General features: G+C 38.2%; 2 long non-coding RNA genes across 5 annotated transcripts in view; one reads left to right on the top strand and one right to left on the bottom strand.

The window, feature by feature from the left end:
* Positions 1 to 563: 563 nt before the first annotated feature.
* On the top strand, positions 564 to 6669 carry LOC307042265. The gene is made up of 4 exons (XR_013809061.1): positions 564 to 865; positions 1417 to 3130; positions 3209 to 3356; positions 4695 to 6669. It is a non-coding gene; the product is annotated as an uncharacterized lncRNA (long non-coding RNA).
* Positions 6670 to 6844: 175 nt separating this feature from the next.
* The window catches only part of LOC307042264, a 138375-nt gene continuing 127587 nt past the window's right edge, over positions 6845 to 17632 (bottom strand). The window contains exons 4-5 of one of the 4 annotated variants that reach the window (XR_013809060.1): positions 11494 to 11630; positions 6863 to 7363 (exon numbers count right to left, since the gene is read on the bottom strand). This is a non-coding gene — a long non-coding RNA (uncharacterized lncRNA). Of the gene's footprint in view, positions 11631 to 17632 lie in introns of all 4 variants that reach the window. The other 3 variants (XR_013809057.1, XR_013809058.1, XR_013809059.1) reach the window with 3 other exon arrangements.

Genomic DNA, 17632 nt, shown 5'->3' with positions numbered 1-17632 from the left:
TGATGCCTCGTGAACGTGAGTTGTTTGGCTTTCTTGTCCGCAGCAGCAGAAAGCATTTTCGAATGTTTGAATGAATCAAAGCGGGTCGTCACCGTCGATTTTCTCTTATGCTCCAACACACAGTTGCACGGGGTGCAGAATAGTTTCCCCCCACTTTTTGCCCGGTCTTTAGTAGAAATGTTCGTCGGTAAATGAGATGGATTAGATATTTTCATTTTGGTGTTTTCTCTATCGTGTGAGCTCCACACGTTCACTCTATACAGTGTTGTTTACATTCTGTGATGCGCGAGCTGATGACGTCACGTCAAGACGAGTTAACTTTTTTTTTTCTCAACTTTGTGTGGAAAAATGCGGGGATTATGCGGCCTTTTGATAAATATGCGGCTTTTTAGACATCTGCGCCATTTTGCTGATTATGCGGTAAATTCTGAGATCGCAGAATCGCGTTTTTCTGGAGGGTCTAGTATATTACAATTATGAATGTCATATTTCAAGATGATTACTTAGATATTACAATATGGTTGGTTGAGCTGGAGTTCATTATTGAGCTTACACGGTAACATCACAGTCATCTGAAGAACAAACCCAAACCTTGTTGTTTTTATGAATTGCATTACCAAATTGGTATCAAATAAACAGTAAGCTAGGTAACACAACTTCCAAAGTTACAATCAAATAAAAAGGACCCTGACTCGGCCAATACACAATCCAACATGTTCAACAGAAGATAATCAGTTATATTGTTTGTACACATGGTATTTTACATATATATCTGTTTGTTTAAGGTGTCCATGTGATGCAGACAGGCTGGACCAGAGAGTGAGAGACAGAACTGGACTCCTCACAGTAGTGAACTTCAGCACAGGTAATACTATTTTTTTCATACTGTACAAAGAATCAAGAAAGTATTGACTTTAATACACTGATATACATTCCATTAAACAATACTAGATCACCTACACACCAGTGAAGTTGAGGGTTTTTTCTGTGTAAAAAGTTACATTTAGATATTAACAAGCAATATGATTTTGTCAGCTTTCTAATTTAATGTATTAAAGGCAAAGATATTTAACACATAGTGAGAACTGCTACTATTTATCTCTCAATATTGTCTGTAAAAAACGTGGTAAAAGTTATTCTTTCAGTGAGACAACAGAGCAAGCTTCTACAGTTGCACTACGTTTTGATAACAGTTCAATATTATTTGGATAATAACATATATTTCAATGTTGATGAACTTCATACTTTTCATTCATAATCTGATTTTCTTTGTAGCTCACTGTTGAAATAAAAAAAAAACATTACAATTACAAAATAATTATATCTACAGCCCCTAAACACACAAACACACCACTTTCATAAATAACACACTTGTTCTGCAATAATATGTTTTATGTTTCCTGTAATTTGTGTTAGGGAAGGACATGCCTGAAAGACACAACATGTTCTCCTTCTCTGAGGGTCAAGAAGAACATCCAAGAGGAAAATTAAAATCTGATGCTATGAGATTTTAAGACCAGTACACTAAGAAACTACTTTTATTGTAAAAACAGTCAGCTGATCAAATGCACCTATTTCCACATCTACACTCCATCAGCTGATTATTTCTATTTGCCTCACTTTATGAGCTTCACATCACTTGTGCCTTGTACCGCAGAGTTTGCAACGTCACAAATAAATGGGGCCAATCTTCAGTAAGAATAATGGACAAAAGGAGTGCAAATACAAATAGAATTTATTGACATGTGAACCAAAACTTAATCAAACATGTTTTAAATAAAAAGCACATATGGACAGAAAGTGTAAAACTATTAAAGTAAACACATTTAGTCAAATAAAGTGACAGACTAGGCCTGTGCAGTTGGTATCAGCTTTGCCCAGCATGGGCTCCTCCGTCAGGCCTGGACCTCCTCACTGAGGAAAGACCCTCATTCCTCTCCAAACCAACAGACAGGACGTCCATCACACAGAGGTTTCTCCCTGAAGTCTCTGCAGTTTTCTGGACACCACGCTGTCTCAATCTGTCCACACTGAATATGAGAGGGGGAAAATGAAAATAATAAATGCTTTAAACAATAAGAAACATAAAGTTGACTGTTGAGTTGCTCAGTTTTTTTAGATTGTCAATACTATTACTTTATAACTAATATATCAGGTTAAGAGGCACATTCAAATAAAGATTGGTCTTTAAATACATGTTGTCTTTTGAATTGTTTGTCTAAAGTCAAGGATCTAGAACTGGTACTTAGTTTTAATGATACAGTCTGGTTATTATGGTGTTTGGAGGAGGCCTCACAGGTAAGAGCACTAACTAGCTACCATCACATGTACCTTAGCTTGACTTAAATGTATTAAACGTATAATTAAGTGATATCAAAATATAAATAACTAATGTCATGCAAAAATATTAATATTTGCTTGATTCCAGTGTTGAATTTAGCACAATTGCATACAAACGTTCAGGGATTTTAAGATTCTGAAGTATTATTCTAAAAACTCAATAACTTAGATTATTATTTATAGTTTTGCTGAATAGTTTCATGTCCGCTTACCTTAGAAACGTAAAATGCCACGGCAGTGTGCAGATGGGGAGCATGTTAGCTTAGCTTGGTAGCTTCAGCTAGCTCTGGAACTTCCAGCTCGGTGGCCGCAGGTCCCGCCTCGGCTCCGCCTCGGCTCCGCCTCTTTGCCCTTATTTGGAGCAGGCTGGAGAAGGCGGGAGTTGAACTCTGACATCACTGTCGAGCCGTTAGTGGCCGACTCCACCTATTAAGGGCTTCTCGGCAACTCTGCAGAATCCTATGGGTGACATCACGGACCCTACGTCCATTTATATATACAGTCTATGGTTGGGACTAACGCCATTATTTTTGGCAGTAACTAGTACTCTAACGCGTTATTTTTTAAATTCAGTAACTCAGTTACCGTTACTACATGGTGCGTTACTCCGTCATTTTTTTAATATATTCTCGGCTCCCAGACGTTGGTGAGCGACGCCAACAGCGAGGCGAACAGAGATGAGAACTGTACTTAAGTACAGTACTGGAGCTCAAGTCGAGTTTCTCCGCCTGGAGATATTCTCACTATTTCATTTTTGTCGAGTACAAAGAAAAGAACGTTTTAGTTCAATGTAAGTTGTGTCTTGGCGGGTCAAAGATCCATATCTACTGCCCAAAACAGCAATTAAAATATGTTGAAACATCTGCAGAAACAACATGCTGGGACGAAGCTAGTAGCCTAGCTAAGACCACAGACCCAGACTCATCCGACGCCACTCCACCTCCACCTAAGCAACAGCGGCTGGATTTTAACCGAGGGACTGCTAGCCAGGGTGAAGTTGATAAAGCCATTGCACGGTATGTTGTAGAACACATGCAGGCTATTTCTACTATTTCTATTGCTATTTCTTGATCAACCGATTGTATTATTCTCCAATGCAATAACAGTACTGAAATGAAGGCTATAAGGGCATTAATGGGAGCCCTTTTTTAAGTAACTAATGCGTTACTGTTTACAGTAATGCGTTACTTTTGGGTGTAAGTAATCAGTAAAGTAACTGAGTTACTTTTGAAATGAAGTATACTAGTAATGGTAAGTTAACTAGCACAACATTGGTTTTATCTGATCCGAATTGTTACTAATTTCATTTCTTTATGCCGGTCATTTTTGACCGGGCACACCATGGGTGTTACGAAGTTGACTAAATCATCCAAAATTCAATGAAAGTGGTGATCAGCAATTTTATATGTTCAAATGTCTACTGTGAGGGATATCATAAAGCCTTAATGCAATCGAATGTAAAACAAAAAAGTTATGATTGATTTGACCCGAACACAACAGGAGGGTTATATTCCCTTGCTGCTGCAACCTTTTTATGTTGTTTAGCATAGTGGCTAACGTTAGCTAGAAGTAGCAAACTCAAGCTAGGTATGGTGGTGAGAGTGACATTAAAACTACGTTGCTACTGTTCATCAGGATAAAGATAAATGTTTCTTTTATCAAAAAGTTAGAAAAAATGAAGCTGCATTCACATGATACGCGGTGAAACGGACCTGCTTTGATGTAGCCATTGTGTTTTTATGAGAAGAGAGGTGCAGTCTGACTGGACGGTACTTTTCCTGTTTGCGTTGTGCACCGCTAAAAATGGTAGCAGAGAGAGAGTTAACATTATTTCGACTTTGACCCCATTAACCGCTGACCTTTCAACACGCAACCAATGGGGAAAGAAGTGACACAAGCTAGCAAGGGAAGTAACAGAACGTTTTCACTGCAAGGCTCTGCGTCCGATGTTGTTACGATCAGAGCCGAAATTGAACATTTCCTTTATCGTGTGTCCATCGGGTGTCAATTTCGGGACAGTGTGATGCGGGCTTTAATAATAAAAAATGTTCATGGTGAAAACACTCTGCATGAGGGACTGCTTCAGTTTGATTTCATCCATGGTTTTGACCATGATTTTGTCATGCCAATCATTCATACCTGTGAAATACAGCACTAGGGTAAATTCATTTTTGAGATGGATTTATTGAAGAGTATAAGACTCAACTCTAACACCTTTAAAGGCCTTTTAAAGAGGGAAATCTTGAGCTCTTTTCAACAGTGTGCTGAAGGTCCATGGTTGTTTCGCCTCATTGGGGTGAATGTCATCTATATCTTTATTTATTTGTCTAATGTTGTTCTTCTATGTTTTTCAGGACCACTGCAGATGCATTCCACAACAGCCTTCCTCAAAAGTAGTGTCAATGTACTTCACTCATGAATAGCAGTTGGTAAACACAAGCATCTTCTCTTGGCTGCCAGAAACATAGTTTAAGGTTGTGTGTTGTAGTTATAGCTATGTTTTTCAGTCATAGTTTACACATGTGCCACAATGCAGGTCTAAGATTTCAACTTTTTAAATAAAGTACCATACACTAAATTATATATTTTGGATGAATGATCTAATACAATATATATGTTGTAAACTTTAAGTGTCTACCTTCATTAGACACTGTTTAATAATGCTGAAGTGGCTTGATAGATTTTTTGAAAAAAACTTGATTTCTCTCAATAAAATCTTTTCTGCTGATACAAGCAGATGTCTTTCTTCCAAGGTAGGATGGTAAAGTTCCCTTTAAAAATAAATCCCAAATCATAATGAATAAGATATATAAAGCACTTGTACAGTACATTAGCTTTGAGTCTAAATGAGTCAATGTAATGGAAATTGCAAATAAAGAATAAAGAAAACATTTAAATATGCAAATATAGAGTGATGCAGGGATGATGTATTTTTTTAGGTGACAAGAAAGGTTCGGGAAAGCCCCATAAGCTTCTCGCTGTAGAGTGAAAATGGAACGCTATTTGTTGTTTGTTTATATCACGCAGTCTGTTCTTCTTCTCTCGGTTATCACGCAGTCTGTCTTCCTGTCGTTGCCTCTTTTGAATGACGAATACATACTACGGAGAGTTATGCGCAGTTCGTACGTGCTTCTTGGCCGTCGGCTGAAGTCTTTGCGGTGTGTTCCAGTGCGACACATGGCCAAAAATCAGAGACGCGAGGCGACGCAACAGTCGGTGTCCGTCTGTTTCAGTTCTTTGTTGTCACATTGGTGTGTCCGGGCCTTAACACTGATTTATGATACAGTACTTACCACGTTTTGTTCAGAAGGATAATCTCCACATATAAAACATGATACAAAACAAAACATAAGGACAAAATACATTGCAAAAATAACACCAGGATACAGACATGTCAAGAAATGTAGTAACATAATTGTGTGAGGAAAATTCCACATGGCAATTTAGGACAATGTGGATTATTGACTAATACTTTGAATTTCTCTAAGGATCCATGCATTGAGGATTTTTAGTTCTTAAGTTTTCCGTCGGTCACCAACAGCAAGCTTGATTCCGAAATTCCTAAAACCTTTAAAAAGTTTAACACCCCTTACATTACCATGTGTTTTAAGAGACCTTGTCATGTCAGGTTTTACACTCCGTGGTTTCCCCATGGCATTAACAGCTGATCAATATCATTGATCGTCCTAGTGGGAAGACTTCAGGAGTTAATTTACTTGCATACATTTCTGGTTCTGACTTGGCAACATACTGTCCATACTTAATGAGGTTTTGGCAAGGCCATTTCCTAATCATTTTCTTATTCAAAATTAAATATTCATCAGCAATTAGCCACAGCCTTCAATTTCCTTCCATCATTTATTTTTTCAAGAGACTTAAAATGCTTATATATATTACTGCCATTTAAAATTAAACACATGAAATATCTGATTTCTGGATTAACCAAGGGTTACTTTCATGTAGTTTATTCATGTTATGAATTATTTATTTTCAGCAATTAAGTCTGTGTAAAACAATGCCCAATTTTGGATTAGTTTAGCCCAATGGTTGTATTTAGCCTCCATTGTTTCAGATGCTACGTTTTTGTAAAATAGTATGGTGGTGAAGGTATTTGATGGTAGGGTATTATACAGATATACTCTGCTGAACTCAAACACTGGTTTTAACAGATTACATGTAACGGGATTACATATTCAGGATACAAAAAAAGTAACTGTATTCTCTTACAGTTAAAGATGTAGTCACATTTCTGTTAAATTTGTATTTCAATTGTTCTGTTTTTAATTCACAAGGCAAACCTGTATGTTCATAAAAAAGTGTGTGTGAGCTTAACTGGGTGTATTAAACTAAAACGGAGCATTTTCTATCAGTTCAGATTTTATTTTAGCTTTTTTAAACAGTAGTATGTGCTCATTTGTTTCAGTGTTGGTGTATAGGCTGCTGCCTGAATACGCTGAATGAAAGGCATCTTTTCTATACATACAATATCTGAGCAGAGGACACATTTCTGATCGTAAATATCTTCTTTTAGTTACATTCTGTTAACTTACATAATACACTTCAGTAAATAACATCTCGATTTATATTTATTTGTTCTTGTATTTATTTGCATTGCATTCAATATTGAACTAATCCAAAAGCAACAGAAAGTAATCAGGTTACATTTTTTTACAGATTGCAAGTCATTGAATTCATTTTACTCAACCCTCCCAGCCCTGCTCATACATAGTCATGTCAGGCTATCTGTAAATTCCCTTAATTTATCAGATACATGTAAAATATGAAATATGCCCAAAATAACCAGGACGAGTTTTTCATGTGCCGGCAGCATGTTGATGGTGTCAGGGATGCTGGCGGTGATCCAGGGGCACGGCAGGATCCCCGGTCCACAGACGGCCTCCCAGAAGTAGGCCAATAAATCACCGGCTCTGACCTTTGCTGGCATCGGGGACCTCAGAGCCTCCAAACGCTGGAGATGAGAGCAAGATTGAGACTTGCAGAAGGAGTGATGAACTGCAGATGGCTGAAATCCACACGCACACGCACACACACGCACACACACACACACACACACACACACACACACACACACACACACACACACACACACACACACACACACACACACACACACACACACGTCACCTGGGTCACTCACCTCTGTATCTAGCGATCCGTCTCTTCCTGGGTCTAGTGCTGGGTAGTGTCTTTGGTAAGGGATTGTTAAAGGATTATTTTGTGGGCATATATAGGGATTGAGTATTTGTGATGATTTAATAGACATATTAACCAATATATTAAGGGTGGCCATTTTATTTTGATTATGATTTAGTTTTGGATCCTTATTATTGACCTCTTTAAAAAAAAGATCTCAGGAAGAAAAACATTTGTAAAGCCTCCTTGTCCCACTATTTACCAGTGTTACTAGTGTAAACTTTAAACTTATGGCTCTCCTTTGATTTATTATTATAATTATTTTTAATAATAATAATTATTATGCATTTATTTGAGTTATTTTTATTTTCTTTATTTCAGGCAAGAGATTGCATTTATTGATTCATTTTTGAAAAGGGGGATACAGAGGGGAAGAAATTGCCTAATAGTTCTGCAAGTGGGATTTGAACCTACGTTCTTTACATCAGAGACCATATGCAAGCTCTCAGTACGGAATCCCACTATCGCTGATAGAGGTTTACTACTGGATCCGGACCGACCCCCACCTTTAGAGTTGGCACTTCTGAAAAGGAGTTGCTGATCGTTTGAGAACTCCACTCACTTTGACACTATTTACTGTTTGTTACGATTTATTGAAAATTGGCAGTTTGAATAACTGCAGCTACATCAATATCGGTTAATTGGAACATTTACCTGTGTTGGACTTATTTCTTAACCACATTTCTGTGGTTAAGAAATATGATCATCAATGAGATTGACATAAGCTTTATCGATTTTACTTGTATTAATATGATCAATGTGTTCAATTACATTTTTCAATTGAGTGAAACATAAAATGACAATAAAATAAACCAAACAGGCCAGAAAACCAAGAAGCATCAAAAAGGCTGATAAGAATGACTTCACAACTTAGGAAATAATACTATACGAGTGTCATTCAAGCTTCTGAACCAACAGTAAACAGTTATATCTATCTAACCCCACCTCCTCCCCCCTCTTTGATGGTGATGGAGGGTCTCCATATGCAGAGTGTCGTGGCCCGGCGGATGCACACTGTCAGGCGGGCGCGCTCCGCCCAGCGTGGAGCCTTGCAGGGCAGGATGAAGGTGGACCAGAAAGCCCACCACCTGGCTGGGGGCCACATTAACCCTTGTGTGTCTGCGTCCCTGTAATGGGGAGAGGGGCTGTTGCTCCGCTGTTCCTACATACGTTAGCTGTCTAAACCCTCCCTCCCTTCTTCCGGCACACACACATCAGACCCCCCGTGGAGCTTCAGAGTGTAGATATTTATTCTGCCAGTAAAATAGGGGGAACAACAAAGGGCCCAGGCAATCAGTAGAGGCTGGAGAACACAAAGTGGACTGGCAGGAATATAGAGGCCATTTAAATACACTCTGTATGGTTTGCATGTAAATTGCTTTCCCTATGTTTTCAAAGTAAGAGCATGTAAATATAGGCTACCTCACAGTGCTAAAAGCATTTTCAGTGTCCTCTTTTTGCCTCCGAATCTTGCATGATTTTTGTGAGAAAGAAAAAAAGAAGCAAAAAAAGATTAAGTAGAAAAAAACAATATAATACCAACATATTGAGCTCCTTGAGCGTTATTCCTACCTTCTGTGATGCTAAGGCTCATATGTTCAGGCTAATGCTTACAGTAATGCTTAATCGCAGACTGTGGATTTAAATGCATGCATATTGATAGACAATACTACATGGTGAACAGGATCAAATTCAAATGTGGGATGGGAGATTTAAAAACGTCTTTCTTTAATAGGGAATGTTGTCTCTCTCTGTGCTCATATAGATCAGTGATTTCATGTTTCTCACAGCGCAATAACGACATTCTTCCTCTTTCAAATAACATTTTTAAGAAAGTATATCTTTGCAGGGCATACCAAACAAAACAAAATGCAGGTAAAACTATAACACATTAGATGAAAATCAACACATTCAAAGACATAAAAAACAAATGGAGAACATTTATAACGGAATAAATCCAAAGATAACCCATTCGTTTTACATTGACAGTACATCGTTCATCTCAATGGTTTATTTTTATTTTACCAACTTAGTTAGCAATTTTATTTTCAAACCATTTTGGTATATATTTTCTTCTTTTAAGATGTATCTTGGGCCACCAGAGCCTTTATTGAAGAGAAATAATTGAAAGTGGGAGACAGAAGGGAGGAAATGCGACAAATGATTGCAGTCCGGATTCAAACCCCAGTTCTTCTATCTAGAGTTTTAAATAGAATATTACATATCTCGGATAAATCTCTTATTCAAGATATGACAAAAATACATTCTCACTTGGAAACATCTAAATAAATAGGAAAAAGGTCAACCATATTGTAACATTTGTTCAAAAGGTTTGATTCAGCCCTTTTGAGGCAATAAATAACACTTAAAGTGTATTCAAAAGAAGACATGAAATTATCCAATACATACAATACACTTTAAACACACTCCTTTGGGCCTACATGGTGGGGGACTTTTTCTAGGGTTAGGGTTAGTTCACAAAATGAAAAAATGGTATACATCTATTCCATCTGTTTTATGTTGGTTTATGTTTGCATTCCTCTATAATGTAAATCAACATTCATAATTCCTATCATATCAGAAGAGGATACTTGAAAAATGTGAGATCATTGTCCTAAAACGAATTTTTAACAACACCCGGTATAACTTTCTCTGGGTGTTTAAGTGATAACCAGTCATTTTCATTTCCCTCTACTATCAAATTAGCCATGTGTGTGGCACGTTCTGTTCATAATTTCAAGTTTAAGACATCGTACCGTGTTTAAAAAGATAAAAAAAAACCTTGTCTTGCTGGTAATTACCCCGAGCGGAGTGACGTGAACGGTTTCCCCCAGATGACAGCTTGTATTTACAGGAAATTCAATACGACATGAACACGGCATCACTGTTGGCAGCACTGTCTATCCTCCGCTCATTAGCCCTAACCTCCATTCCTAATCAATGCATACGTGCGGGCTGTGATGGATGAATAAATAGGGTAAAAACCCACTATGAGCTATTTTAGACTCAAGTCCAAGTTTCATTAAGCTTCATTTAAACCTGGATTTCCTCTCGTGCCATGTGTCATTTTTTTTGAATAAGTTAACCACTATGATGCTAATAACCCAACTTTAATTAGTTTTTCGACATGCACCATAAATGTAAAGTGTAAAAGATATGAATTGAACAGTTTGGTCAAGTAGATTTACTCTACTGCTACTTTGAACTTCTACTCCACAATTCAGCTGTACATATTGTACTTTTCCTCCACTACATTTATTTAATACCTTTAATTACTTTACAGATGTGGATGAATGATGTGAAATATAATCAACTCTTAAATCAGACTTTAGTTCCACCTGGAGTAAAGTCACAAGCTACCCTGCAGTATAAAAAGTCATTCAAACTAGCTGCTCCTTTACCAGCTTTGATAACACTTTAATGATCAATCATTATAAAACATATCATATATATTATTCTGAAATGGGCCAATCTGCACTTTAGCCACCTTCACACCAAGTACTTTGCCGTACTTAGTGCCCAGCACTTAGTGCCCAGCACTTAGTGCCAGCACTAAGTACCCCCATGGAACTAAGTACAGATCGCGTTCGCACCGCAATAAGTTCCCTGAGGGAAGATTACGCAAATTAAGCCGCTGACGTCAATTCCTCTGCTTTGGGTTTACTGGCAGGCCGCAAATCCCCAGGATAGTACCACCTCTCTAGCAGGCACTAACAATGGGGGTAAAAGTTCTCGGACTTTTGGACTTTTGGACTTTTACTTTTAACAGAGTATTCCTAAACTCTTGTACTTCTACTTTTACTCAAGTACAAGCTCTGAGTGCTCCTCCCACCTCTGGAAGTGACCTTTTGTTCACATCTAGCAGATCTGTCAAGATGAAAAAAAGAGAAATCCAAAATGATGTTAATGCCACATGGAGGATTTGGAGCGGTGACTCACGAGTGTCGGCCCGACGACGGTATCAACCAGCTGTCGCCATGGCGCCAACCTTTACCGTGGCCCAGGGTGAGCGGCCCTTCAGCGTCAACGTAAACTTGACCCCTTGACATTTCCATGGCTCAGCTCCACTGCAGGCTCTATGGGGGGAGTAAAAGAGTCATGGGGGGGGGGGGGGGGGGGGGGTGGCAATTAAGAGCAATGGATGTGACATGTGTGTGTTTGTGTGTGTTGAGTGACACCTTTAGAAGTGACAGTATCAATATTGCAATGATAATAAGGATTGTGATGATGATTGTAATGGTTATGTACATACATACAGCGCATGCAAACCCGGTTGGCTGTAATATTGGTGATGATGGTTTTGGATCACAGTATTTGATCTAAATGGTAATGAGTGAAATGTTTATTATGTTGACAGTGATTGTTATGAAGTCTGTGATGATGACAGTTGATTAGATGATTAGCATTCATTTAGACGGGTGGTGATGGCGAGGGTGACTGCAATAATAAGAACCATGGTAAGATAGAAGATGATTGGATTGAGAGGAAGATGAGAAGAAAGAGAAGCATTTAAATTATACTATTGGTAATAAACCTAACCCTAATACAAACAAAAATAAGAGTGAAGATGCTCGCGAGTGAGAGTGAGTGAGGATTTCAAACTGCAATGATAATGAAGATGATAATTATTTAATGATTAGGAACATGAGCATTTGTCTTTTAATAAATAACAACAATTCTTATGATGATGGTTGGAATTTTGATGTTTTCAATCATTCTGATGAAGATGATGATGGTATGTATTTAAGATACTATTTAAGATATTTTCATTGATCGATGGACATCAGATTGATTTTAATTATTCTGATGGTGATAATGAGAGTTATCATACAAACAATAATTCAAAAACAATTTACGAGTAATGCTGATGAAGTCATGTGAATTATCAATACTGAACACTTTAATGAAGATAATAAATACAAGATTAATGCTCTTGTTTTAGTGGTGGTTATTGTAAGCGATGAATGCTTTATTTATCCCAAGTTGTGAAATTGATTGTCAAAACAGCATTGTTAAAAATAGAAAGGAATAATATAAAATAAATAATAATAATAAATCAATTGAAAAATAGAATAAACAGCAAATCCACAGTAGTAAAGACATATCAAAAGAGTATCTAAAGAATACAAATTCTACATATTATAGACCAATCGACTAAAGAATCAGAAACATATAGACGTAAGGTTCTATGAAACATAACAAAAGTAGTAGTTGCTGTGTGAATTAATTAAAAAATAATTATAATTCAAATTAGACCCTATGAGATAGTGTAAGAACAAATGTGCAAATGGTGATGATGTAACACAATCCAAGTACAAAATGATGAAAAAAGGTTTTATTTTTTAATTGGCAAACAATATTTGAGACAATACCACCATATATGCCAAGGTTTGGATTTAAAAAAAGTGTCCAGATTCTCTCCAAGTCAGATGTTGATTTCATTTGTTTGTTTGTTTTCCGTTCATTTGTGTCTTTACACTTTTCTTTCCCGTAAATACCCTTGTTGTGAGTGTCTGGCAAGTGGTGATCTTTAAAGTCTTCTTAACACATAATTCATTGTGGTTCTTGATATGTTGTTTTGATTTGCATATTTGCAGGCGTCTGTGTGTTGATGCTCATATTGGGGGAGCTTCTGGCCAATCAAAAATGGGTAAAAGACGACCTAATGGGGGTCTTTTACACATGTTACATTATGACTCTTCATCAACATATTAAATGAGAATATGACCCTCTGCACCAGAATGCAATGAGCATTCAATGAAAGGGCCTTTTTTTATGTACAATAACGTCAGGCTTTCTTGGAAACAAATGCAACACTGCCGCTCTATTTCACTTTCAATTCAGTTGAATTTAGAGGGATATTACAGGAAATAAAAGTGTGTAGTTTTATTTAGGAATGATTGCTTTTTAATGACTGAATTTAAAGGAGATATAGAGCAGTTGTTGCTATTACTGACTGGCCAGACCCTCGATGTGGACACAGCACCCCCGGCCTGGTAGTTAGTATTTGCTTTATGTATTCGTTTAGCAGTTGTGCACGAAGAGGAGCACTGCACGAAGAGGAACAAAACTAAAATTGTGCAACTATTCTGATTTGACTGATTTTAAGGTTTGGATTTGCAAATGTAAAAAAAAAAAAAAAAAAGGTTTAAAATAGAAACACTTTTTACATAGAACAAGGCAGTGACAGACCGTGAAGAAAAGAGGAGACCAACATGTCACAAGTCTTCCTCAGATGAAGAGCTAAAGGGTGGAGGTGAAAAGGCAGGGAGAGAGAGAAAAAGTTGGCATACAAGCAGGGAAGGAAGTCAGAAAGGACAGGGAGAGAAAAGAACATGGGCTGAGACAGAGAAGTAGAAAATGGAAGCGATAGCGGGCAAAGGAATGTAGATAAAAAGCTGTATTACATTAAATTAATGGTGGTCTTCACAAGAAGTACATGAATGATAGTCTGCCCCTCAGTGTGAGAGGACGAGCGAGACAGAGGCAGACAAAGGAGAGCAGCGCTGCCACCTCTAACTACACCTTCAAAGGTCTCTGCATTTAACCGAACTGCAGAACACCTGTGACAGAAGAAGAGGAGGGAGTGAGAAATGGTGAGATGTCATAGCGATGCAGAGAAGAGGAGAATAAATTGCTGGTAAAATGTGTACCATTGTATTTTGTTCTGTACGTAAACTCAGTAGATGTTCTGCCAGTCGTTGATTCGTAATACACTTCAAAATCTTCACATCAACATTCAAAACATGATTACAACAAGGGGTATCCAACTTGAGACAACAAAAATCCTATAAATGATAAAAAGAAAGATCGCTCTAGCTAGCCAAAGTAATTTTTTCACTGAAATTATATGCTTATTTAATTGGCATCGTTCAGTTCTCCCTACGAAAAGTAATGCTTTACGACAACTGTGTAGAAAGGCGGTTGAAAGTAAGGTTGAATCTAAAAACAGAAGGCTTTTTCCGTGCTCCATGTGAAAGTTAACATTTACTTATTAGTTACGTATCTCCATGAAAATATGTAACACCACTTTGTGCTCCAATGGTCCTAAACCTTAGCAAGCACTTTTGCTCGTATTGCTGGAAAGCCTTATTTGTAAGATGCCTGAAAAGATCTATGGTTTACACAAGCTCAATTTTCACATTTTGTTCTACGACACGTGTCAAACTCAAGGCCCGGGTGCCAAATCAGGCCCGTGGTGGATTTAATTTCGGCCCGCTGGATAATTTCTAATTACTTTTAGATCTGGCCCGCCGGTATATTGCTCTCACACCTTCACTCCATCCTGAGGGTTTCCTCAGCTCAGAGCCTGAGCCCAAACATTGATGAACTTGCACCCAAGATGAGATGCCAAGTATCTGGCTTGAACTAGCATCACAGAGCAGCACACTGAGTTTACATGGATGTTTCCTTCTGCACTTTCTCTCACGACAACAGGGCATGTTTGGTTTTCTCTTTGAGGGAAATTGTTTTTTGAAGCTGTTGTTGGCTGTGGAAAAATGTAATCATAAGAAATGACTCTGGAAAAGCTGCAGATAGAGCCATAAGAAATGAATTCAACTGATTATTTAATGTTTAATGTTGTTTTTATAGGCAATAATTTAAGCTTTGTTAGTTCAAGGTTTAATATGTGCAATAAGTTCATTTCAATCCGTTTTGCAATAAACATTGAACCAGTCCGGTTTTTATTTTGGCCCACTGTGTATTTGAGTTTGACACCCCTGTTCTACGACATAAAAAACGTCAGCAAATACTAAAGCACTGTTGAATTTTTAAAGTCTCATAAAACAAGTTACTTAATTAGACTACTTAACATTATCATACTGAACTTTAGCCCCCTTTAGTCATGTGACGTGATGTTGTTCGTATAGCCAAAACATTAGCTGGCGATTGCATTTGTGCTTTAAAAATGGTGTGGTGTTAACATGTTATCCTGCTGAACAAAAACACTTTAAATAATAAAGTATCCTAAACATGTTGGCCAAATATTTTTCGCAATATTCCGAAATCTAATGGAAAAACCTATTGCTTTTTCTCAAGGAAACCGTGCGATGCTAACTACCTGGTCGAAAATCAAAAATCAAATATTCCCTGAAACACTATATATACCTCTAATATGACATATTTCCTAGCCAACTCAATAGGATATACTGTGCCTTTAGAGTTTTGACAAAGGTAATTTCTTGATTAAATCACAATGTATACAAACACACACGCACAATAAATACTGGCTGCTTGAGGGGACTCATGTGAAGCATAAACACTACATTTATGAAAACTCAGCACAGTGATAACATGCAGGTCTACATAACAACACTTACGTTCTAAACCCCCTCAAACTGCTGTGTTGAGTCTTAAATACATTTTGTGTGTTTTCCCCCGTCCCCTATATTCTTCCTTGTTCTCTCGACTCTGTTCCGGCCTGTTCTTTAGTGAATAAATCTCAGTAATTCGAAAGTGACAAGGACGAGATTTATGAAAGTATAAGTGCCCGTTTCTGGTGGAATTTATAGTGCAGAGCAAGGGATATGCAGATTAGAGTGCAAAGGGTGTTGCAGGTACAGGCAGATGTGTTTGCATATGTGTGTGAGCGTGTGTGTGGTATGACAAAAAGGCCTACAAGACTTCTTAATCCTTCATGTGTTATTTGACATGGCCTGTGGTGTCCAAGCTGCGCTGTGGCTGTTAAAGGAATGGGCTTGTGTGATCTGCTTTTTGCACTCTAAGACATTCATGCTCCGGAGATTGAATGACAAATGGGGTCCAATAAGAGGACCACCAGCAAGGAGCCGTCCACCTATTAATCTACAGCCAACAACGCAGCGAATCCTATTGTGGTTTTTAATAACAAAGACCGGACTTCTTATGACTTAGACCTGTCTCGCTGTAGTTCAGGGCTCTATTCAGGTACAACTTGGGAATTACATTTAGGTCTCAATATCTTTTACGGATTAAAGACACATTATGCTCATTTTCAGCTTGATATTTGTATTGATGCCTCTAATTTGACACGTCTCCATGCTTTAATGTTCAAAAAGCTCTTTATTGTTATCATACTGCCTGTGCTGCAGCACCTCTGTTCACCCTCTGTCTGAAACCAGAGGCCAGTCTGCACTGATTGGTTAGCTGGCTGGCTCTTTTGTGATTGGCCAACCCCTTACTGCCCCTACACACGGCGGTGTGCGTTGAAGCTTGCCGGCGGCCGTGTCTGACGCTCGACCAACAACCAATCACATTAATCTCCCGACCCAGACATACAAGCAGCGGTTTGATTGGCTAGAGCTTGTACTGGCATATGATTCGATTGGCTGACGCTTCCGTCGAAGCTTCAAAAGTAGAACATTGCTACACTTTGCTCCCACAATGCAGTTTGGCATTGCGTGACGTCACCCCATTCAAAGTGAATGGGCAGAAGCGTTGAAGCTTCAACGCACGCCACCGTATGTATGTCCTGCCCTTTAACCTATCACGCATAATGTGATGGAACGCTAGCTAATAGAAGCACAAGTGTTACATAATTAGACCCTCCAGAAAAACGCGGGCTAAATTCCTTGATTATGCGGGCTAAAATCCTTGATTATGCGATCAAACATATGGGGGTTTTATGTGATTTTATGTGGTGAAATTGCGAAATATGCGGAAAGTTGCGGAATATGCTAAATATGCGGGGGAAAAGAATAACAATTTTTTTAAATATTGGGCTGTCTTATTTATTCTCTCTCACACACAAACTGACACTAACGTTAAACCCCTTTAGTATTCAATTAAACACATTCAATGTTTATTTATTGTAAAAGCAATTGGGCTTTTTTAATCTCACACACACACACACCCCCACACCCCCCCCCCCACACACACACACACACACACACAAACTTCTCCGCCTCATTCCGTTTTCATTTACTCGTTCGTTATCTGACCAGCTTCAATCTTGTAGGCTACTCACTTCGTTTCTTGTAGCCCTCGAAAGGGTTTTGGAGTGAACGTGAGTTGTTTGGCTTTCTTGTCCGCAGCAGCAGAAAGCATTTTCGAATGTTTGAATGAATCAAAGTGGGTCGTCCCCGTCGATTTTCTCTTA

The sequence above is a fragment of the Notothenia rossii genome (assembly GCF_949606895.1).
Source record: "Notothenia rossii genome assembly, chromosome: 6".
In the NCBI taxonomy this organism is placed as follows: Eukaryota; Metazoa; Chordata; class Actinopteri; order Perciformes; family Nototheniidae; genus Notothenia; species Notothenia rossii.
Note: the sequence above shows the minus strand (reverse complement) of the source record. Positions and strands in the feature narration are given on the sequence as shown.